Source organism: Liolophura sinensis, chromosome 11 (genome assembly GCF_032854445.1).
Source record: "Liolophura sinensis isolate JHLJ2023 chromosome 11, CUHK_Ljap_v2, whole genome shotgun sequence".
In the NCBI taxonomy this organism is placed as follows: domain Eukaryota; kingdom Metazoa; phylum Mollusca; class Polyplacophora; order Chitonida; family Chitonidae; genus Liolophura; species Liolophura sinensis.
In genome coordinates, this window is record NC_088305.1 from 6,443,178 (window position 1) to 6,461,310 (window position 18,133).

The window sequence follows — 18,133 nt, forward strand, 5'->3', positions numbered from 1 at the left end:
TTCTGCGTCACTCATTTCGTCCACCTGTTCTGCTTCATCTGCGTTGTTCACCTGTTCTGCTTCATTTATTTCGTCCACCTGTTCTGCTTCATTTACCTTGTCCACCTGTTCTGCTTCATTTACTCCGTCCACCTGTTCTGCTTCATTTACCTTGTCCACCTGTTTTGCTTCATTTACTCCGTCCACCTGTTCTGCTTCATTTACATTCATACTACTACCGTGTCCCTGATCTTCATTCACATTTTGATAATCGTTTAGCTCTTCTGCTTCATTCACATCTATATCACCATCTTTTACCTCTTCTATATCACCGTCATTTCCTGTCTCTGCTTCATTTACATTATCGTTTGCATCATTTTCGTCTTGTACGTCGTTGACGTTATTGTCTACATCAATTTCCTGTTGTACGTCAATGGCATTAATATCACCTTCTTCTCGCGTGTCTCTACCACCTATATCATCCACTTCAAAGTCTCGGACGTTCTCGTGCTTAATGTCGAGATCGAAATAATTGCTGTCTTGGTTTCGTTCTCCTCGATACCATTTTAGAGTCTCGCGATACTTCGCTAGGTCTTTGTTGGGGTGGATATGCCCTTCATCCAGTTCGAACAATTCTAATGACGTAGACGACATGAGTACAAGTCCTACCACGACGCACCAGGCTACTGGTAACACCAGCATGAGCAGCGCAAAACTCCGCTCCATTCTTCTACCCATCGCGTCTTTCGCAAATAGTTCGTTAATGAGGCTGTTATTGTGGAAAGATAAATCTCACACATACATGGCTAATACTGTATTACGTTATAGTGAATATCTTAAATCTTGGCCAAACTCAGCAGCCAATCCAGGTCAAAGCACAAAGTGTAACAGTAGAACAAAACGATTTGCCACTATCAAAACAAGTTTTTCCTCAACAATCGTTGCGTCATTCAGATTCTTACGTATTTACTGGAGTCAGTCGGATTCTTCCCAAACCTTTTCTTGGAGCTCAAAAGTAAGATCGTGGTGTATATCCAATGTTCCGGTGACGTGGAATGTTATGTCCGAACATCGTCGTACTCCAGGAAAAGGCTGAGAAAATACCGCGTCTGTCGCGATCACCACGTCAATTAAGAATAGAAAACATGTTCAGCGATCTCCTTTTCCTTATTGGACGTATCTTCTCTACGAAGTTTTCTTCGGAGTACCTCATCACTTCGTTTTATCCATCGTTGTTCACATCAACCACGTCAACACAAATGTGTATTTGGCTCGCACACTAGCGTGTACATGACTCTTCTGCATGAATTCTACATCTCCTGCACATCTCCTTAACACGATCAATTTCGATTAGACGTATGTCTACGATATCTGAAATTGGAAAGTTATAATAAAGACAAGTTCATACACACTCTAATTTACATTCAAGTCTTTGTTTTTATTTCAGGAGAGTCATGCAGGAGTGAATTACTCGTTCTTGTTTTAGTGATCAGAAATTTACTGGATGAAAATACAAGTGTATTTACAGGCATTATTACTGAGAGATTTGTGCACGACTCAATGTCGTTTGTATTTGTAACTGACGTCTGATCGATTGCCCGCGAGCTGTGACGCCCGCATGCGCACTACTAGCACAAACAATGGAGGTGGTGAAACAGACAGTCAGCATTCACGTCTACTCATAATGTGGCTTTATATCGACAACAGCCTATCCAAGTCAATTGACACTAAGTCAGAAACAAAAAGACATGCGACAACAGCTGCCGTGCAGATACACAAAGCGGGGAGAAATGAAACCCTATAAACCGCACGTCTCCTCACCATCGCCTACACACCCATACATTACATTAGACAGTACGCCGTGCCTGGCCGGGTTGTTAAGGTGCTTCCCTCTCGATGGGGAAGGCTGGATTCAATTCCGATCTTGGCCTGGGAATTTGTAGCTTCCCTAACTTTCATTGTTTACACACAACAAAAATTGTGTATGGACGACATTGTTGAAGAACATCAATATTCCGCGATAGGCGCGGTTTTTCATAAATGTATATGGCTAGTACTAGTATTAAGTCACATTATATATCTAAATCTTAGCCAAACTCAGCAGTCAGTGCAGTTATTAAAGTACAAAGTTTAGCTTAGTTGCAAAGTTACTAAACTTTACGCAATTATTTTTGGACTAAGTACAAAATTGAAAGCTTGACTTAAAGTTAAGTCTGGTACTTGATCTCTACCTGGTCACAGAGTTTGTCAGAAACTTACAATGGATTATGCCAGGCGCCGCTCTCCTCTACTCGTAAAACTGACCGCAAATGAACAACCGAAAAAAATCAAACGCAAATCAAATAGGCCGATATGAAGAAAGAAACAAACTCCGAACGGGGTTCGTCGTGTACCTGTATTTTTGCCCGTAAATAATTAGGGAAAGATTGACGTTCATTTAGTATATATTTACTTATTTATTTGATTATCTTGTACGCAGTATGCTTAAGAATATATTCCTTCCACGACGGTGGCCACCTGTAATTAGTCAGAATTCAAATTTTCAAATGCATTTTTCTAGCTTGGAAAACTTCTTAAAAAGATATATCGAACTACTGTCATGAAAAGCGATTAATGGTCCTTCATCTGACATGTACGTCAAGTTAATGGGTTTTCATTTTCTTTCATTTTAAACATTGTGTGAGTTAGTGACTATAATCTGTCGAATATAGATCATTTCTGAACAGTTACCAAACATTTCCAGTGGCTTGGCTACACATCACACCAGCGTATGTTACAGTATGATATATATTATATTCCCGAGAAGTACATATACGAAATATTTATTTGATTGGTGTTTTACGCCGCACTCAAGAATATTTCACTTATACGACCATCCGCAGGTTGCTGGAAGACCTTCTCACTTACGGCCGGAGAGGAATCCAGCATGAGCTGGATTTGAACTCACACCGACAGCATTGGTGAGAGGCTTCTGGGTCATTATGCTCCGTTAGCGCGCTAACCGACTGAGCCACGGAGGCCCCTATACTAAATATAAAGATTTTTTGGATTAATAAAGTGTTATGATGACTAATTACTGCATTATTTCTTCAAGCTATTTTATTATTATGACATTTATTTATTTATTTATTTGATTTCGAACGCAAGCCTGTAAGGCCGCAAGAACATTGAGTACAATAAAAATGCCCTGACAAATGCTGGGGTTGAACTCCCTCCTTCTGTGCAAGCAGCACTCGCTCGAGTATCTTGCCACTGTCCCTCATACACTATACTTTTTGCTTGTGGAAGACATCATATCTCGTTATAATTGTGTTCATACTTGACATACTACCGGATGGATGAAAATTTTCAGTTGCATATCCGATCATTTCTGTGGACACATATTACAAGTTATTATCATTTGGATAACACATGTAATTTTATAACCAGCTTTTAACTGACTTAATTGCGCAATACGGGTTTAACATCGATTTCCACATTTTTTCGGTCCTAGAAGGCTTGACGCAACGCCCATATGTTTATAGTCACAGTCGATGATGCTCGTGAGGCTGTTAACGTGATCTCGCGTTACACGAAGACCACTTGTCTGTCATCAATATGGTGTGCATATCTGTGCATCACGCGTGAAAAAGTTTGTCAGTAACTTGTCGAATGTGGGTGGTTTCCTCCACCCATGAAACTGAAACTTGAGCATGACGTTCAGAATAAATAAATGAAGTAACATTACTTGAGACCGCTAATAGTTCTGGTATCTCAATCATATATCTGAAGGTCATGGTGCTGATCACCACGACATGGCTCCAAAATTACCAAAGTAGCGTGAAAGATTCATTCGTTCGTAAACTTTTGGTAATATGTTTTTTCCTTAATCACGTATATGTTTAATTCAGGGGAGATAAGAAAAGCTAAGGCTAACAATCAATTTGTTAACAGTAGCCTCCCTTTGCCATTGCTCTGACGCTCTGTAACTAACAACGACTGGGCACTATTTCACTACTGATTTCTCTTGATTATGGTTTTCAAAAATAAGTGTGTTTTTCGAATTCTAACTGAAATTTATGTTTTTGTAGCTGGTTTTAAGAAAGGTGTGTATGTTTTTGTTTGATTTCGATGTCTTCACTACGATTCGAAACCCATTTACTCTCTTGCTTTAAGCATGTTCTCGGAACGATATGAAGGCGCTAAGACATAATCATTCATTCAACAAACAAAGCACTGAAAACTATGAGTAAAAGTACTTTCATTTAATTTTTAGATTTTTTAGACCTTAATGTGCGTAAATATTTGAATTCTATTATGAAGATTATGAACCATATATCCTTCTTCTGTCCTGTGGTTAATTTTAATGTTGAAATAGCTCTTATAACTAAACAGGTTCGTGCTGTGCACACCATACCCGCCTGTAGATGAATATGCAGTAGTGTGGCCAGTATAGTCCTTAAAGCCAACCTTACAATATAAACATTTGAATGCATTTAATTCAATTCTTTTTAAAGTTTAAAATCATGAGTAAACGTGCTCTTAGATATAATTTCTAGAATTCTGTCTAGAACGGCTGACTTAAGTTTTGTGCTGACTTCTGTTTTAATAAAGCATAAATCACATGGTTTTACTGTTGTCACTCTTCTAATGTGTACCATCAGTCCTTCGTGGTCGTGACTAAAAGTTAGACAGAGTGGCTGAACACAGTGACTCATCCATTCAGGCAATTCATGCGGAAGTTAGTTAATTTTACCAGTCAGCATCGGTTGTTTAAGTCGTTTTCGTAGAATATCGTTATCACGATGGAGATGCAGTATTACGGTTGGTTTAATAGAAATGTCATATTAGTGACAAGTTGCAAGCTGACTGTCTCTGTAACACGAACTGATTCTCACACATTGTATCTCTGCTATGAATTTCATAGATTGCATGGGCTGAGCTTCTATTTATATTTCTTGCTGGGCGTTTGTTTCAGTCCATGATTGTTCTTTATTTTATATGACTGAAGTCGAGGGATAAATAAAATAACATAAAATAAAATTACTTTCTGTTTTTTTATTCTGTTTGCTTTGGGGGGGGGGGTTGTTTGTTTTTTTGTTTTGTTTTGTTTTTTCTTTTTTGTTTTTGTTCTGGTCGGCCCGCCTGACTTTTGTCTCTTCCACACAATCCTGTTATGTTCTACTGTCTTGTGCTCTGTTCCACTCTGTTCTATTCTGCCCCACACTCTTGTCATCTGTTCCAATCTGTTTTGTTTTTGCCCCACACTCATGTGTCCTTTTCCACTCTGCTCGGCCCTGATCTTGTGTCCTCTTCCACTCTGTTCTGTTCCATTCTGTTCTGTTCCACTCTGTTCTCTTCTGTTCCACTGCTTTTTTGTGATCTAGTCCATTTTTTGCCTAATCCAGGCCAGAAGGGGGTAAATTGTGTTGACTCTATTATCTACTGACGATAAATTCGTTACTTTCTGAGCTGAATATCATTTAAATTAAGTCCGCACATCAGTTTATTTCCGGACACTTGCATTTTCTTTTTGGATTCTGCCTTTTTGCGAGCTGTAATGCAATTATTCACTTCTTTACTCTTTTGATTATAAATCAAAGGTCCAAGACTCTTATATTCGATATCCCCTCAGGGGCAGACATCGCTCATGGGTTAGATAATGTAAAACTGTCGTTAGCCATAAACTCTATATGAACGACTGACAAGACGGGCATAAACGTGAACAGAACCATCAAAAGTTTTATATTTACCCCGCGTAATTTCCTCAACTTGATACAATCGTTATCAGGATAATGATATAACTGTCTTACATTTCTTCAAATTGCGATAAATCCTCGGGGCAACTTTATCGAGCACGGCATCCCGGGGATCTAACTCTCTCCTTTGTCGGCTGATCTTTCTCCCTCCCGCTGGCAAAGTGGGCACATGAAAAAAAAGAACTCTCACAAAAGTCGTTCATTTGGGATTTTATTAATACGAATGACTACATAAATATCTTTGACAAAGGTTATCTCAAATGACCATACTCAGCGGGTCACCGCCAGGGGGCTCCGTCGTCAGTCGCTGCCGAATTACCTCTTTAATTCCCGAGGAGTCTCTTTCTTCGGCTGCCAGGAAACCCCCCCATAGAGATTTGATGAAAAATGGGAGAGCACGTGACAACAACAACAAAAAAAAACACGTCAAAATGCCTACCATGGTGGGAGTCGGACAGATGAAAATGGGGAAGATTGTTCTGTGTTGTCTTTACGGTGTGAAAGCAAAATTTGACACTAAAACTGGAAAATATGAGCCAAATATGATTTACATGATATAAGACAACTAATTAAAATATACATGCAAATACTCTTAGGCAACAGACATAGATGACTGGACTGGGTAAGCAAATAATTTACTCCTCACCAGATTGTGCCGGAATGCTGGCATTTCAGATGCTTTTGATTACTTTTCTTTGCTTTTTTTTTAAATTGTGCTATACGTGAAAAAGATTTAGCGGAATATAAACGCCTATACAAAGGAAATATTTATTGTAAAATTACAGTCCTACACTAGTTTAACTTGTCGGCTTATAAGGTCAGATAAGTTACTCTTTGGTACGCAGGCTCTCAGCTTTCTGGGAAGAGTTCGAACTAGTTAAGCCAACCCTTCACGCAACCAAACACCGCTAACTGAATGGTCAAGCACAACAACATAGCTTTATTTACATTTCAAAACCGTGAACTCTAAACCCCGCAGCAGAGCCAGCTAGGGCAGGATTCCACCCTGGGGAATCACGTGCCCATCCGCAGCGGTTACGAGACCAACACACCAAAGGAATGAGCCAGAGAGTGGGTGTGGTCATAGGTTATATTCTATCTCCATTGAGCTGAACCTTGCCGCAGTGCTTTATCTCGGTAAAAATCAATCGAGAAATGTTAAAATGTCTTCGATCTCATTCACAAACTCCACATTCAGTATCATTTAGGGCAGTTAGTTTTGTGTAACATAACCACATGGAGATTTCATAATACACTACTTGACTTGAGACATGGGTTAATGCTTTAGTTCCAAACTAGCGATATCCCAATTCTCCAGTTGCATAGTTTTGGAATTGTAAACTGACACAACACTATTACAGAGACTCTGTCTTTGGAATGCATTATCAGGACCCTAGAATGTTTCATTTAATTTTATAGTTGCTAACACAACTGAAAAAAATCCTTTGCCAAAAGAATTACAGCATGTAAACATCATACCATGACCCATCGCACGGATTTAATATGAAGTATACTCTTAGACACGGGTCACTCAAGATGTGGGTTCATAATCGGTCTTGCGCATGGAATTTTTTGATTCTCACGCTCTCACAAAGTGTAAGCTTGTGAGTCTTGTTGACAATAAGCTGTCGATGACCCTCATGTACGCAGTCTCATGAAGTTCACATGTCTCTCTTCAGAAAAGCATGCAAGTCTCTATGTCGCAATCGGAAAAGTTACACCGTGAGTTCCCAAGGTCGATGCTTTACCCCTGGCACTGGTTTCCCTCACCCATAAAACTGACAACCATCGTATACACTCAAAAATTTAATCTCTTCATTTTAACAGAAAGTCTGCATTCTGCGATTGCAGCAGATTATTCTGTTATATGTAACATACATATTCTGTTAATTCAACATGAAGATTCTATTATACTAACAGGATAACATGAATATTGTGTTAGAATAAAAGTATACATTCTAGTAGCACACTTTCTGTTGAAATTAACAACTGAATTTTTGAGCGTAATTTTATGACGTTAACCAATACAAGAGAATCAATTCAATCAGCAATTTCTCAAATGTTAATAACATGTCAGACATTGTACTTGTACATCCATAAGGTAAGGTGTACATTTACAGTGGAAAGTCTGTCTGTGAAGTTTGGCGAAAACTGTTCCCTATCTCAACGCCGGATTTCAAATTTATTAGACGTGCGCCAACCCTTGTTCACACATTTCAATAGTTACATTTTATCTCAGCTGGTATAACTTATTTTTTGTTCTTTTATTTTAATGTTCTGATTCAAGAATTATGGCGTATACATAATGCATCTAAAATGTAATTTGCCTTTTGTCATTTGAATGACTGAATGGTTATGGTTTAACGATACATCATCGGCAATATTTCAGACATATCGTGTCGATCAGTCATTTGAAAAAGACTAAAGCCTTGCCGAAGTAAAATAAATCCCAAGCCATGTGAATTTCCCGAGCGGAGCTAACAAGTGCCGTCATCATTATTTGGTTCACGTTTTGGACGAATGCATCCACTTAGATGTGGTTTGATTTCAATCATAGATAAACTCCGCTTATCTTCCCACCTACAAGGGCGACAACTGGCACTCGAGGTTTCGCACGCAACAGTGATTTTAATGAAGGCGGGGACGAGGCAATCAAAATGGCGGATTGAAAGTTAAAATTCCCAGACAACATATGGGATTCACGTGTTTTCACAGTGTCAGATGACACTGATGAACCAGTCGGTGCGAGGTGCTCAACATTGTTTGAACAAAACTGCTTAGTGTGTCAGTTGATTTTGCCTCTGATTTGGCTTATTTTGTATCCAGTACGTTCAAAATGAGTTCAAAAGTTCGGCAATGTCCTAAGATGACCCGGAGCTATATTCGTTGACAGTTCCATGCGGGGTTTCATTTTCTCAGGTTGTGAGTGTAGATTAGATCAGAAGAAGAATAGACTTGGCAACACACCAGCTTAGAATAGCAAAGCCTATATCTTAATTTATTGCTCTCAGCGTGATGTATATTTCCATACGTCATTGACTTTGGATAAAGCCTTGCTATGGAGGGAGCTATTATGTGTTCAGGTCCGCCCTTGAGGGTAGCTGACACGGTGAGCTGCGACAATATCCCCAACTTCGCCTTATCTACGGAGCATCAAACCACAGATCTAATCTACCCCTCAGGTACTAAGGGGTTTCTTATAACGCAAGTACACATGACATTCTTCGTCACGTAAGGTGATTTCTATTCGTGAAGTGAGGCCAGAAAACAAGAAAACAAACTTTCTAAAAGAACTGGAAAGAAAATGTTACTGCGGGGTATTTTTCTCTTGTGACGAAGAGCTCCTTTTATAAAGCAAGATGACATATATGACCACTTGTGATTTCCATTTTTGCAAATATAAACAGTAAATTCAATATCATTGATAGTGACATTACATAAAATAAAGCCATGGTCTGCACCATTCAGGGTTTGTGTTTATAGAAGTAAGTAGCATGGGGTGTTCAACCGTCCAGTTTGCAACAATCAGACAGTTCCCAATACAACGGCAGATAATTCTCAAAGGGGTAAGGATTTTCAACAAGACTGGTAGTATCTCATAGTTACATAATAGTTTACTGATTGACTGACTGATGTTGTCATTAAACATCCGCATACTTACTGGTGTAACTCTGAAGCTGACTGATCAGATGTCAGACTGACAACAAAGTTGGATAAACATTACTTGGCGGAAAAAGCAGTTTATGAACGAGTGGTAACTTTCGATATTGACATATACATGGTTTAGAAAATGTCTTCTGTGACCATGAATTTTTGATGTTTTCGTAAAAAAAATATCTTTCTTTTTTATTTCCTTCCTGTGTTACACCTAATTCACAGTAGTTATCAAGGGACAGTGCATGTATAGGCCTCTTTAAAGTTGCATCTTAAGCGGCTCCCTTGCTAAGGACGACGCCATATTTACTGTTTATGGGTGAACACGGACAGGCGTTGCGTGCCGGTACATCTTCCAGACGCTGTAATACCAGGTACCTTGCCCGAGAACAACACTTGAGAGCAGAGGTCAAATCGGGTCAAACACATCGAGTAACCAATAAGTATACAGCGAGCAGACGGAACTCCAATGGGCTGATCGAGTTACCTGAGACTGAATGAAATGCGGGTCAGGTCGTACCGGTTTCTTTTCTCATAGCCTGGTACAGATTTCCTTTCCTTTGGCTCGCCGAGCTACCTCTTGTGCGTGCGGTGTCACGACACGTTGAAAATAGTTGAGCTTTAATTTCAGATAAATTTTAAGTCAATCTCCTCGCCTTTGTCCCCCATAGAGTACGACTGCCTTACTTGTTATTCAGCTCATGGTGTTCCAAACTTTTATCTAGATTACCTATGGCCTGATGATTGTTTTCCTTGGGCTACCTGAGAAACGCTTAGGTATAATTGTGGGGAAATAGTTTGACTTCAAAGCGTGCCATTCGGCTTGTCTTGACGTCTTCTTACTTTGCGGAACGCAAGCGGACATAATCATGTTATCTGGTATGGTTTTTATTGCGTTTACTTTTCTAAGTAATTTATATGTTGAACATTCTAAAGTTCTATCTTTACAATTACAAAACAAGTGCGGCTCCTGGGTTTCCCCAAGTATAACCCGATTTCCTCCAACCATGATGCTGACCACCGTCGTATAAGTGAAATATTCCTGGGTATGCGCCAATCAAAAAAACAAACAAATAAATCAAGTGCTGTACTGATGACATGAAATACTTGAAATTAAATTGCGATGCTAAAATTTACAATTCTGGAAATTTCTTTTTGGTGATGTCCATGAAGTTTTTTGGCACCTTTTTAAATACGGCGTAATGACAACTGGATGACGTCCATTTGCGATGTGAACTCCACGCTTTATTTATTTATTTATGGGGTTGTATATGGAATGTAGAAAATAATAATAAGAAAGTATTATAGGTTATTAGTATTTGATTAGCGTTTTTGGTTGGGTTTGTATATGTCAAATATTACAAAAATATCCCTATTGTTTATCTAAACATGAATACAGTTATTTACTTACTTGACTGTTGTTTAATATTCAAGATATTTTCACTTAATCGACGGTGGTCAATTTCCCGATCCAAGGAAACCAGAGTGTCAGGGAGAAACCAAGATACTGACGGCCTTTGCAATTGCTCATCCTGCACATTGGTGGACTACACAGACTGTTACATGGGCGTCGTCGACCGCTTATTGTCACAATGAACCCACGTTGTTTATAGTGACAAAAGCTACAAATTCCTTGTCCAAGGACGGGTTTGAACCCACATCTCATGTGTCCTCACGCTCGACCACTGATGCTGGATGTAAAAAGCTAAAAATATAGCCTGGTAGAGATAGGTACAGTCTTATTGATGATTTGGAATTTTCTGTCCTGGCCGTCAAAAATTGGTATGGAAAAGTCTGTCGATTCATGTATGATAATCAGAGAGTGATGCCACGGATATGATAGACCGCTTCGGTGGATTGACTGTAAGAGTGTCTGTCAGAAAGTCCGGAGATACGGGATCAGACTCGGGTCGAGTCATACCAAACATTTTGGTTCTTATTGCTGGTGCGCCTGGCGCACAACACGGGGTCAGTAAATTTATTTATTTATTTATTTATTTATTTGATTGAATATTTCACTTTTACGACAGCGGTCAGCCTTTTGGTGGGAGAAAACGGGGCTGCGCCCGGGGGATACCCACGATCATCCGCATATTGCTTGAAGACCTTCCCACTCATGGCCGGTGAGGAAGCCAGCTTGAGCTGGACTTGAGACCCCTGGGTCGGTGTCAGTGTAATGTGACTGTGTGGAGTGTCATGCCTGGTGTCTGTGGCATGGACTCGCTCTGACATAAGAAGACACAATGCAAAATGTATATGCACGCACACCAAATGACTCATCGTCGTCATATGACTGAAAAAATTGTTAAGTACGACGTAAAACCCCAAGCATAAATACATGCACGTATATACTGAGAGAATCCGGGTATCATCATGGTGTGGGACACTCGGGGAGTCCTAACCCCCTCCATCCACGAGCCCATCTCGTCTCACTGTCGGCATCTGGATCAGATATGCATCAATAAGGTGTAAACATACCAGTGTTCTAGATGACTAAATTTATTTGATTTATTTATTGATTGGTATTTTACACCGTACTCAAGAATATTTCACTAATACGGCATTATGGTTGGGCTGGAACTCACGACAATCCGAAGGTTGCTGCCAGATTATAACTAAATAACCCAAATTAACCATTGATATTCAGATGAGAGAAGATTCTTTGTGTGTGTGGATAATAAAGTTTAACACGGTCTCATCAACGGTCCAGTTTTCGCATCCAGCATTTCCATACATAAACTACACGCCTTATTTGCGATGACCATAGATTGCAAGTAAAGGTTTCATTCCTTTGTCTCAGAAGACAATAACTATACCTTTTTGGCAATGAGATGCATACTACTGCATAGTCGCCATTATTGCCACGCCCTGTGCGTCCTATACAAATGCACTTCTGCATATAAACTGATATGCAATAAACTAATGGCAGACATAATTGTTAAAAGTATGGTTTAGATAATATTTTTTAAACTCAGTAACTCGCAATGTTTATAATATCGTTGTATTATACGTATAACCCGTTTGGACAAGAAAATGTTGGCCCAACTCTGACTCACACATAATTACACACAAAAAATTGCGTCGCTGACAGTTACGTCTCCACCAAATTGGCGTTGTTTTCAAAAGCAGGGGTGGGGTACTTTTCACCATTCTGTGTCCTTTAGTTTTAATGTACGTTTGATTGATTTATACATCAGTCAAAATCGCCAGATGAACACAATTGCTCCAGTAAATAAACCCACGGACTGATCCCTATTTTTGATGACCAATCAGCGGATACCTTAAGGCCTCTAGGGTGTCTTTAGCGCATCCGGAAAGGCCATCTCAATAAAGAGCAACTTACAGCTTTCAATAAGGCCACTGATTTATACTTTGGCCCGAGGCGTGCTGCGTGTTGACGGTTTGACCACACAGCGATCGCACCCTATGGAGCCCCGAGGCGAGACGACACGGTAAACTCGCCACAAACAGCACCGTGGCTTTGTACTGGAATACCTGAAAGGTGATCGTTCTTCCCTGTTCTGAACACCTCGAGCCCGAGGCCTCACGCGCCGCTGACTTCGCTCAGTGGGCTGCTGAAGATCTCCCCAGAGATAACACAACAACCTCCCTCAGTCCGCACGCAATTTTCCCATCAGCGATTGATTCCAAAACCGTTCCTTTGTCGGCTTTAACTTCGCTTTATCATCTGCATGAGTTAAAAATTTGTTTACGCCTCTGGATAGCATTTTCTCTGGCAAAAAAATTTTTTTTTTTGGCTTTCTAAATGGTGCCAGAGCACAAACCCCGGCTTTGAAGTCTATGTGCCTAATATTTCCGTTAATGCCACAGAAATCTGTGTGGACATCATCGAACATACGAAAACAGCATTTTGTCAAATGCAATGCCTGACACAACTTTCCTCTGTTTGACTTTATTATCTATGTCAGCGTCATCTTACTCCTACAGACGGTGTTCAAATCAAGTGTCCGAGTCCCTTATAGACTAGTGAAAACATTTTGTAGATGGCTCATTTCCCCCAGGCGGGACCTGAAAAACGGATGTCATGTAAAACGCGGCACTCTATGTCACTCTATGAGATTGCATTTGCCGGATGCATTGGCTGAATAATAGCTGACATCTCCAAGTTTCGATCCAACGAATCCTACAAAATACACCAAGTAGTTTGAATATTTGGACGCATACCTTCTTGTGTTAGCAGTCCATCCACTATCTCGTGTCGTCCTCTACAGCATTAGTTCCAATGACACAATGGGCATTACCAAAAATCAACAATAAAGTCAATCATGCCAGCAATTTAATCGTGACAATGATTAAACATCAGTCTAGATAGGAGCATGCGCGCTGGGACTAGTCTGAGTCACCGGAAATGTCCGACAAACGTCGTCATTATAACGTCGCGACACGTTAATGGGAGAAACCTCAACGACATGGGTTTTAACATTTGTTAAATGCACCGATAGCGTGAGCTCTGATTGAATTCTTACTTCACTACAGAAAGCGGTTTTTCTTTCAAACATAATGGTTATTTTTCATCTTTTGACATACATACGACGATAAATAGGGAACCTTGCTGTAGGACATAGAAATGTGCCTTATTTAAATAACTCCATAAGTTTTCGTATCAACAATTTATGGAGTGCGTCCTCTTAGTTGTATAACGAGATATCTTTTGGTCCATGAAAGACCATAGTTATCCTATGGAAATGCCAGAGTTCTGCCACCTTGTATCTCAGGGAACACACAATAAGTGTTTGGGGTGCGTCATGGCCGAACTCTATTCTACATAAAAAAATGTAAATGGAATGCCATATTGTTCCACCGAAGTGAAAGCAAAGGCGGGCTCATTAAGGGTTAGGGAAATGACCATCAGCTATTGTAAGACCAAACTGGAAGTGAATTGTGGCAATTCGTTTTTAGGGAAATGACCTATCAGCTATGGTAAGACCAAACTGGAAGTTAATTGTGGCAATTCGGGTTTCTACTATGATATTATTGAGTAAGGATGCATGTTTTCTTTTATTTCCACGCACCGTTACAGGAAATGAAAATATTGAAATTATAACAGCATAATATGCACAAGTTAACGATTTACTGACAGCTTGTTTTTGACGCCTTGTGCAAATATTTCGCTCATATTATGGCATTCATTACGCAGAGTAATGCACCGATGTATAAACAGCAGAGCTGAAGCATTATTTGAGATATTTGTTGCGTTTGAATCATTAGCAAAATGAGAGTACTTATTTCAGACAATGGTTTTCAGCAAGGAAGAAAGGGAAAAAATCAGAAAGAAAGAAAGTTGTTAGTGTAGTACTCTCTGATCACAATTTTCGGTGGGCAGCTTTTGCCGCTGCGTTGATGTCTTTCAATCCGTCAGAGAATTCTGTACATATAGCCTGTAGTCATTAGACTTGCTCCCTTCCTTGTCTGACAAGTGAAAATTCTCTGCCGATTGGTTAGGCGAACAAGTTTATACCAGACAGTGTGACTTCCTGACCGGCCAGGGGAGCGTAGCCTCTAATCACGGTTGGCGGAAGTATAAGGAACATTGAAGCAACAACGCAGTGGGAGAGAGAAGACATAGCTTGATCTACTACAGCGATGGGAACAATGGCGAAAAGTCGATGAGGAATATGGGTTAGGTTCTCCACTTCGGTTCCACGGAGACTCACGGATTGCAAGCATAGAGAGATGGAAAATGTGATAGTGATGTCAATGGGATGAGAACAGGCTCGAGTGTGCAGCTCCTCCCTTCACCATTATGATGAATTAACAGGAGCCGTATGAGTGTCTAGGGAAAAGAGCCTATCATAAACTGCATACTGTGCTCAGCCTCGCACGGTCCAGACGGATTTCATGGGTGACGTCACAACGGCGCCATTTTGGTTTCTGATAACGGAGCTTGGCCTGGATGGCGGAAGGGGGAACGATGCTCCAGGGATTCTGTGCGAGACTTCTAGCCGCCTGGATTCCCCGCAAGTAATAATTATTCCGGTGTCGGTCGCTGAATTGTCGATTTAACGTCATTCATCTTCCACTGGTTGCGAGATCACGCTCAAGACGTTTTGGATCCCGCCAGATTTTTCATCGAGCTTTTTATGCCTCATTTTTTTTTCTTAAAGCAAACTAAAGAGGGATTTCATATGCTTTTCTTTCTCTTCCATTTAAACCGTAATGAGACAATGAAAATCTATTATGGGCTCTAAAGGACGATGTGTCGTTTTTAATGGCGGCTGAACCAGGAGATGGATGTGACGGAATGAGCCATCCATATATGGCATAAGGCTGTCTTTGCTTCGCTTTTTTTTTTCGTTCTAGAAATTATCACATAAAACGTATATGTAGATAGAGCAGTATACAAGTAATGTCACATAAATGACATAGAACATTGTCAGCGACGACAGCAATTGGCATACGATCGCATATGTGTTTTTCAACCCGTCAGATACACGTATTGTCAAGAAATCAAATTTACATATAATTGTATTTCTTATCAATGTTAAATAGCACGATTCAACTAACAACAAACAGTTCTTAATGCAAACCAAGACACAATAATCCTCTTTAATAGTCTATTTTCATATTTCGGATCGCTGTTAGCCAATAGCTAATTAACGGATTAAAGATTAACTGTCACTGGTGCGTGCTTGGCACTGGTCTATTTTTTAAACACGTCTCTGTTCTCATTTTCAAAAAAAAATCAGTAGAAAGATAAACCGAATGCTCTGCTTAACCCGATTTTTAAAAACAGTTTAAACAAAAGACGTAGAAGAATTTTGTAGGCCTATCAGCATTAGAGGTGTAAACATGATTATAACAGATATTCCTTAAGTAAAAGATTTCTATTTGTTTTTAAGAGAAACGCCTTGGTTTTTAGTACACATTCGCTATTCGTAGGCGTGATTGATTCATAATGGTTCAGTCAGTATTAAACAAAATTTCACTTGTAAGATTGCAATCAGGTATGTGGGCGGAAGAAACTAAGAAGACACATTATCGTGCCAGATTTCTGGCGATCGTTCTAACGTACAAAGCCGCGGTGAGCTTGTGAAAAGTAGAGCAATAATTTTATATTAACAAGTATAAATATTTTCTAGTCAGATAAGGTGTTTAATTAAACAGCGCTGTGCCTTAAGCCACAACAAATAAACTACACTGAGATGTCAACAAGCGGACAAGAACGATAAGGCTGTACTTTATTAATAAATCTTATTTATTGTGCTCATCTAAGTATTTATTTGTGTAACACGTTGAGTGTTAGCGACCTCACATCACTCGCGGATCTAAGCTGTCGACTTGAAAAGGACCGCTTGATATCGCGAGAACCAGCTTTTCGCAAGATTTATTGCAAAGCAAAGAACATTATCTCTTTGATGTCCGTTATCATCGACATAACGTACATAAATAGGCTGAAAAAGCGAAATAAAAAAATCTGTCGACTGAATCGTCAGTGCACGTGAAGATACCGCCAGTAAATCTTTATGATGCATGTATCAATCTGAAAACAAAGGGCTCACGAAACATCACGGCAAAACCACAGCGTAAGACAAGGCCATCTGCATGTGACGCAGAACGTGTTACTCGAGACAGATCTTGGAGACATTCTCATAATGGCCCAAGTCGACGGTTCCGGCGTACGCCATCTGACTGGAGCTGTCACGTCTCGGGTCGGTTGCGAGATGGAGTGATGTACGTGTAATGAAGACAGGAGCCAAACGAGCAGGCTTTCACGCTGTTTTAGTCTCCGGTCCTGCTTAAGGAGGAGTGCCTGATGACGCCGCTCGCTTTGAAATTCTCTGTACACATATATTCCAGGTGGACTCTAAAGAGCGAATTATTTATTAATTTATTAGTCGTTTTACCACGTACTGGACTTGAACTCACAGCAGCGGCAGTGGTGAGAGGTTCGTGAGTTACTGCGGTCAAGTAGGCACCTCAGGACGAATTAAAGGACAGGGTAGTGGCCAGTTGGTTAAACAAATGTACATTCAAATTAATTTAATAGACATGCATCACATCTTTTTTAGAACATCATGCAAAGATGATAAAGCCCAGGAGGTGGTTCCCAATACCTACCGTACAAAAATATTTTAAGTACCCTTTTGTCCTGAAAGAAAAAATCGAAAATAATACGGAAAAACACATTTGCAAATAACTTCTCGCTGTTTTATGTAATATTTGCTTCATTTTTTGCATATTTTTTTTCTGTTATAAGAGGCTTTCAATCCGCTAGGACACACAAGGTGTGGGTTCAGTCTTAGTTTGTGGATTCCCACGTTCTCACCATCAGTAAGGCCTTGGTCGGAATAAGCTGTATGTTGACAACGCTCGTGTGGCCATTTGCGCAGCGTAACACCATTTGTCTTCCGCCACTATGGCCGTTATATCAGTACATGACATGAAGGAAAATTACACTAGTCCATGGAGACGTGCTATACTTAAAGCGTATCGTGGGTGTCGTGATCGTATGTCGCTCAGCAGAAAAAAAAAATCACAAATTTTTACAACTCGTCCATCCTAAGGCTTGATATGCAGCGAATCATCAAGTTACCCGAATTTAACAGATTTCGCACCGAAAAACCCTTTTCTAATGATATTTAAGCCGTTAAAAATTTTGAATCTAGAGGTCAAACTGACGTCGGGCATGTTTCATGCTCGAATTTAGACAAGGTACGTGCTAGCTGTTTGAATGACAAACTGTTAACGACGAAATCCAGTCACAAGGGTTTTTCTGAAGGGAAATAATAAGTAGAAAACAA